Raw genomic sequence first — 6,300 nt, 5'->3', positions numbered from 1 at the left:
CATTCAACTATATATGAATCAGAATAGATTAATACTCCCTTTTTATCATTACACTTATCTAAAAAATTACCAGGAGACCACAAGGCAGGATTTGCCTTAAGACCAATACACAGAGTTAGTTGGTGACTAATGGTGCTGGGACTTGCTGGGCCAGGCCATAGTAGCATTTAGCTAAAATGTCAAAAACATCAAGAAGAAGGTCCAGGTTTGAGGCAGTAGGTCTGCAGCACCTGCTGTGAAACCTCCTTGATGTGACTGCATAGCTCCATCCTTGAACATTTGCAGGGTGATCACCACTGAGGGAGCACTTAGCTGTAGGTGGGCATTCCTGGAGCCCAATATGTAAGCACAGTGACTGGGTGGGGGCAATAGGAGTTGGGGAGTGGGCGGTCAGCAGGATACCTGCTGACATGGCCATAGTGTTTCCAGCCACCATGCCTATAGTAACACTGCTGCCCCTAAGTGGAGATATGGGAACAGGGTACACTGTCACTAACATGTCATTGGGCTGTACAACCATGGTGTGGTGGATGATGTGAGGGGGTCCTGCATACACTGGCTGTGTGTGGTACATGGCCTTGCTGTACACAGGGACTCTGCTGGGGATAAGTGCTTCCACATGGGGTACACAGTGGTCTGGTAGGGGTTGGGGGAGCAGGAATATGGTGGCACTGTCATGCTGGTGGGGGAACAGGATGCTTTGTTAGGAATGTAACCTGTTTGGAAGGTAGGATTCACTCCAGGGTACATGTTGAGAGTAGGCAGGAGCTGTGGCTCCATAGCCCATGGGGAAATCAGCTGGATAATAATTGTTTTGACATTTGCATAGGGAACCCCAAAAGAACCAGGACTATAAATGGGATTCATGATTTCAAGAACAGACCATATTGGAGGCAGCTTGGGCTTCAATGACCAATGCACACCAGCCCAGGGCAGGCTCAGGGAGGGGCCAGCACACTGGAGGCCCTCACCAGTGGTGGGCTGAGCCAGGAGGCCCCCATCTCTGCCACCGCCTCTCTGGCTAGTGCTTGCAGTCACCCTGGTCTGCCTAGTCTGCCTCTCCTCCTGGCCTGCAAAGTTTCTACTGAAAAATCATCTGACGGCCTTACAGTGTTACCCTTGTATGTAACAGTTTGCTTTTCTCTTGCTGCTTTTAAGTTTCTCTTTATCTTTAATTTTTGCCATTTTAATTATTATGAGTATTGGTGTGGACATCCTTGCATTCATCTTATTTGGGGCTCTCTGTATATGCTGAAACTGGATGTTTGTTTCCTTCTCAAGTTAAGGAGGTGGTCAGATTGTATTGTTTCATATAAGTTTTTTACCCTTTTACCTCTCTTCTTCTTTAGGAATCCTTATAATGTGGGTGCTTCATGTCGTCACAGAGATACCTTAACCTATCCTTGTTTTTATATTCTTTTTCTTTTTGCAGTTCAGGTTGGTTTTCTTTCCACTATTTCATAGTGCTGATCCATCTTCCTGCAGTCTTTAATATGCTATTGATTCCCTCCAGCTTGTTTTAATTTCAGTTCTTGTGTTCATCAACTATGGCTGGTTCATTTTTATATTTTTGACCTTCTGCTGAAGGTCCTGCTGAAGTCCTCACTAATTTCACTCACTCTTCTCTTATTTTAGTGGATATCTTTAAGTCCGTTACTTTGAACTCTTTATCAAGTATGTTGCTTGCCTCCATTTTTGTTTAGTGCTTCTGGGAATTTGTCGTGTTCCTTCGTTTGCATATTATTCCTCTGTCTCCTCCTTTTGTCTGAATCCTGTTTGTTACTATACATTGTGTAGGACAGCTATGTCCCCTGGCCTCGTAAGTAATGGGCTTATATAAAAGGTCTCTTGTGGTGACTAGAAGCATAATCCCCCCTGGTCACCAGAACTAAACATTCAAAAAATATCCCCTGTGTGGGTTGCATGAGCCCTCTTGTTGTGGATGAGCCACAACTACTCTGGGAGCACTGATGGACAGGGCTTGCCCCAGAGCAGCTAAATAAGAAACCCAGATATAGCTACAGCAGGCATGCTGGTGGATGTGGCTTGCTGCCCCCATGTCCCCAGGGTGGGAGTTGACCTAACTGTGTGCCTAACTTGCTGTTGACAGCAAGGACTGCCTGCCAAGTATGGCAGGGCAGTAGTCACTCTGAGGGAACACCAGAGAAGCTACTTGCTAGTGTGGTAGAGAGGGAGCCACATGGGAGGACCACCTGCCAGTGTGAGTGGGTTCGGTCCACAGGGTGGACCAAGCACCAAGACCTAGGTGGGCCAAGCAGTGCTAGCAATGTAGATAGATAGTGTCAGTACTAGTTCCAGTAAGCAGCCATCTGGCTAGGCAAACAAGAAGGAAAGAAAATGGTACATCCATTCCCAGAGACATCCTTGAAAATTCCTGCCTCTCTAGCACATATACTAAATTAGTCAGTGAATCACCTTCACATACACTGCAGCTGTTTTTCAAACTGTTGCTTCATGCTAGGTCTCAGGACAAGTGATATAGAGTGCTGGCCCTTTAACAGCAGAGACTTGGTTTAACCCTGTAGCTCCCCCAGAGTTATGCACTACTGATTTTTCAAGGGCCGACGTTATAGGGAATTGCCACCAAAGTCTACTTCCTCAAGGCCAGGCAGGTCCAGTTTGAGTATTAATCCTATTCCTTCTCAGGGAATGTCCGTGATATCCTTCTCATGTGAGGTTGCTGTTGGACTGCAGAATTTTATTCTATACTGCATTTCATAGCAACTACATTCTAAATGAAAACTTTTTATGCCATTAGTTGTATAAGATCTCTGATTCTGAAGTAATTTTCAGAGTAAGTTGCATTACATGATGTTCTTGCGTAAGTTTGTCCTTGGGTGGAGGTGAGGTCAAGATCCTCCTACTCTACCATCATTTTCTCTATCAATATTTCTAGGATTTTTATGGTTCCAAGACTTAACATTAAAGTCTTTAATCCATTTTCAGTTTAATTTTGATTATGGTATACAAAGGGAGCCCAGTTCCATTCTTTTGCATGTGGCTGTCCAGTTTAGCCAACACCATGTGTTGAAGATACTGTCTTTCCTCCATTGTGTATTCTTGCCTCCTGTGCCATAGATTAATTGGTCATATCATTGTGGGTGTATCTGGGCTTTCTGTTCTATTGAACATTGGTCTATTTTTGTGCCAACACCATACTGTTTTGATCAGCGTAGACGTGTAGTATAGTTTGAGTTCTGGGACTGGGATCCCTTTGTCAGCATCGCTGTGGCTATTCAGAGTTCCCCCACCACCATTCACATTTCAGGGTTTTTCTCTTTGTGTGAAAAATGCCATGGATAGGGGTTGCATGCAATCTGTGTATGACTTAGGGTAGTGTGGACATTTTAAAAACACTAACTCTTCCAATCCACTAGCAAGGAGTATCTTTCCATTGGCTTATTGTCTTCACTTTCATTCACGTGTTGTGGTTTTCCATAATCAGGTCTTTCACCTCCTGAAACAGATTCATTCTGAAATGTTTTATTCTTTCTGATGCACTTGTAAGTGGGATTCTTTTCTTTATTTCTCACTCTGTTGGTTAATGGTCGGTGTGTAGAAATGAAACAGAATTTTTGTATATGGAATTTGCATCCTGCAATTTACTGAATTTGTTTCCTAGTTCTGTGTTTTGGCAGAATCTTTAGGGTACTCCGTGTGTAGTGTAATGCCTCCTGCAAATAGTGACAGTTTACCCTAACCCTTTCTGATTTGGAGGAGTTTTCCTCCTTTTCCCTGCTTAAATGCTGTGGCCAGGACTTCCACCATTATGTTGACTAAACATGACAAGAGTATGGGCATCCTGGTCATGTTCCTTCTCTTACAGGAAAAACACTCCATTTGCACTTTCTGAGTATGATGTCATCTCTGGCATTGCCATGTACAGCCTATAGTACGTTCCCTCTGAACCCATTTGGTTGAGAGATTTGGCCATCACCAGATATGAAGGTTACTTTCAAATGCTTTTTCTGAATCTCCTGAGAGGGGCATCTGATTTTTGTCCTTCATTTTATTTGTGTATCACACGTGCAAATTTATGGATGTTGAACCATCAGTGTCTCACAGGAAGAAATCCCCATGGATCATGGTGTATGACTACTGTAATGTATTGTTGAATTTGCTTTGCCAGTATTTTGTTGACAATTTGTTACAGCTCTGTTCATCAGGGATATTGGCCTCTATTTTTCTTTCTGTGGGTGCCCTGGTTTTGCTATCAGGGTGATGCTGGCTTCATTAGGTGAGTTTGGAAGTGTCCTCACCTCTTCTGTTTGGGGAAGAGTGTGAGAAGGATTGGTATTTGTTTTCTTTGAATGCTTGGTAGAATCGACTGGTGAAGCTGTGTGGTCCCGGATTCTTATTGGGAGGCTTCTGATTACTGACGCAAGCTGGTACTGGTACTTGGTCCAATCAAATTTTCTATTTCTTGAGGGTTTGGTCTTAGGAGGTTATAGGTTTCCAGGAATTTATCCATTTCCATGGTGTCCCCTGTTTTCTGAAAATACTTGCTCATTGGCGTCTCTTGTGATCCTTTGCATTTCTGTGGTATCAATCGGAATGTCTCCCCTTTCATTTGTGATTTTGAGGCCCCCCTTTTTTTTTCTTGGTGGGTGTGGCTAAAGACTGTCAATTTTGTTTGTTTTCAAAGAAAGAGTTCTTAGTTTCATTGATTTTTTTTTTTTTTTTTTCCTAATGCCTTGTTAGACTCCATTTTATTTATTTCCATGGGGATCTTTGTTATTCTGTTCCTTTGCCTGACATTGGGATTCATTTTTGATCTTCTCTCTCAAGTTCTCTGAGGTGTAAACTTTGGTTGTTTGAAATTTTCCTGATTTCTTGAGGTAGGCATGTATCGCTATGAACTTCCCTCCTAGAACTGCTTTATCTGCATCCCATTAGTTTTGGTATGATGCCAATCTGTTCTCATCCCTCTCAGGGTTTGTTTTGCTTTGTTTAGTTTTTCTTCCTAATTTTTTCCTTGACTCACAGGTCGCTCAGGAACATGGGGTTTAATCTCTACATAGTTGTGAATTTCCCAGTTTCCTTCTCATACTTGAGTGTCCTGAGATCACGCTTCATAGCATTTCAATCTTCTTAAATGTATCAAGCCTTGTGTTGTGGGCCAACATAGGATCTATCTTGGAGAATGTTCTTTGTGCTCATGAGCAAATGTATGCTGTGCTGCTTTGGGATGGGTATTGTATATTTACCCACAAAGTCCATCTGGCCTAATGTGTCACTGAAGGCTAATAGGTTTCCCTATTGACTTTCTGATGGATGACCTATTCCTTGATGTAAGTGAGGTACTAGAGTCCCCTGCTGTCACTTTCTGTTTCTCCCTTTAAGCCTTTTAATATTGGCTTGACATATTTAGGTGCCCCTTTGGGTGCACAAATATTTATAAATGTTGTCATGTCTTCCCGTTGGAATGACCCCTTTACTATTATATAATGTGCTTTGTTGTCTCTTGTAACAGCCTTCCCATTTAAGTCTGTTTTGTCTGATAGAAGCATAGCTCCTTCAGGTTTCTCTTGGTTTCCATTTGCATGGAACATATTTCTGTATCCATTCATGTTTGATCTGTGTGTGTCCTTACATCTTAGATGAATCTGTTTTAGACCACAGAGAGATGGGTCTGGTTTTGCCAATCATTCAGCCATTCTGTCTTTTAGTTGGAGCATTTAATCCATTTACATTTAATGTAATTATCGAAAGGCATGTGCTTACTGCCATTTTGTTACTGACTATTTTCTGGCTGTTTTCATAGTATCTCTCTATTCCTTTCTTTCTCCCTTGCTCTGTTCCTTTGTGGTTTGATGATTTTCTTTAGTACTGTGCTGATACAGTGGATCCTTAACAACAGGTTTGAACTGCGTGGGTCCACTTAGACTTGGATTTTTCTCCTGATGATTTTTTTAAATTGAAGTACAATTAACAGTGTTATATTAGTTTCAGGTTTATAATATGATGGAACAGTCCTACACATTTTTCAGTGCTCAAGATTAGTGTACTCTTAATCCTTTTCATCATTTCACCTGTCCCCCTCCCACCTTCATCTGGCAACGATTAATATTTCTCTGTATTTAAGACTGTGTTTTTTGTGCTTGTCTCTTTTTTTCTTTGTGTGTTCCTCTGTTTTGGGTCTTAAGTGCCACGTTTGAGTGAAATCATACAGTATTTGTCTTTCTCTACTGACTTATTTCGCTTAGCCTTACACCCTCTAGGTTCATCCATGTTGCTGCAAATGGCAAGATTTCATTCCTTTTTGTGGCTGTGTACTAT

The 6,300-nt window shown here is 42.1% G+C and overlaps 1 pseudogene; it reads right to left on the bottom strand.

Annotated features, from left to right (window-relative positions):
* Positions 1–290: 290 nt before the first annotated feature.
* Positions 291–867, bottom strand: LOC125169448 (myelin-associated neurite-outgrowth inhibitor-like; annotated as a pseudogene).
* Between the last annotated feature and the right edge of the window lie 5,433 nt (positions 868–6,300).

The sequence above is a fragment of the Prionailurus viverrinus genome, chromosome B4, assembly GCF_022837055.1.
Source record: "Prionailurus viverrinus isolate Anna chromosome B4, UM_Priviv_1.0, whole genome shotgun sequence".
NCBI lineage: Eukaryota > Metazoa > Chordata > Mammalia > Carnivora > Felidae > Prionailurus > Prionailurus viverrinus.
Note: the sequence above shows the minus strand (reverse complement) of the source record. Positions and strands in the feature narration are given on the sequence as shown.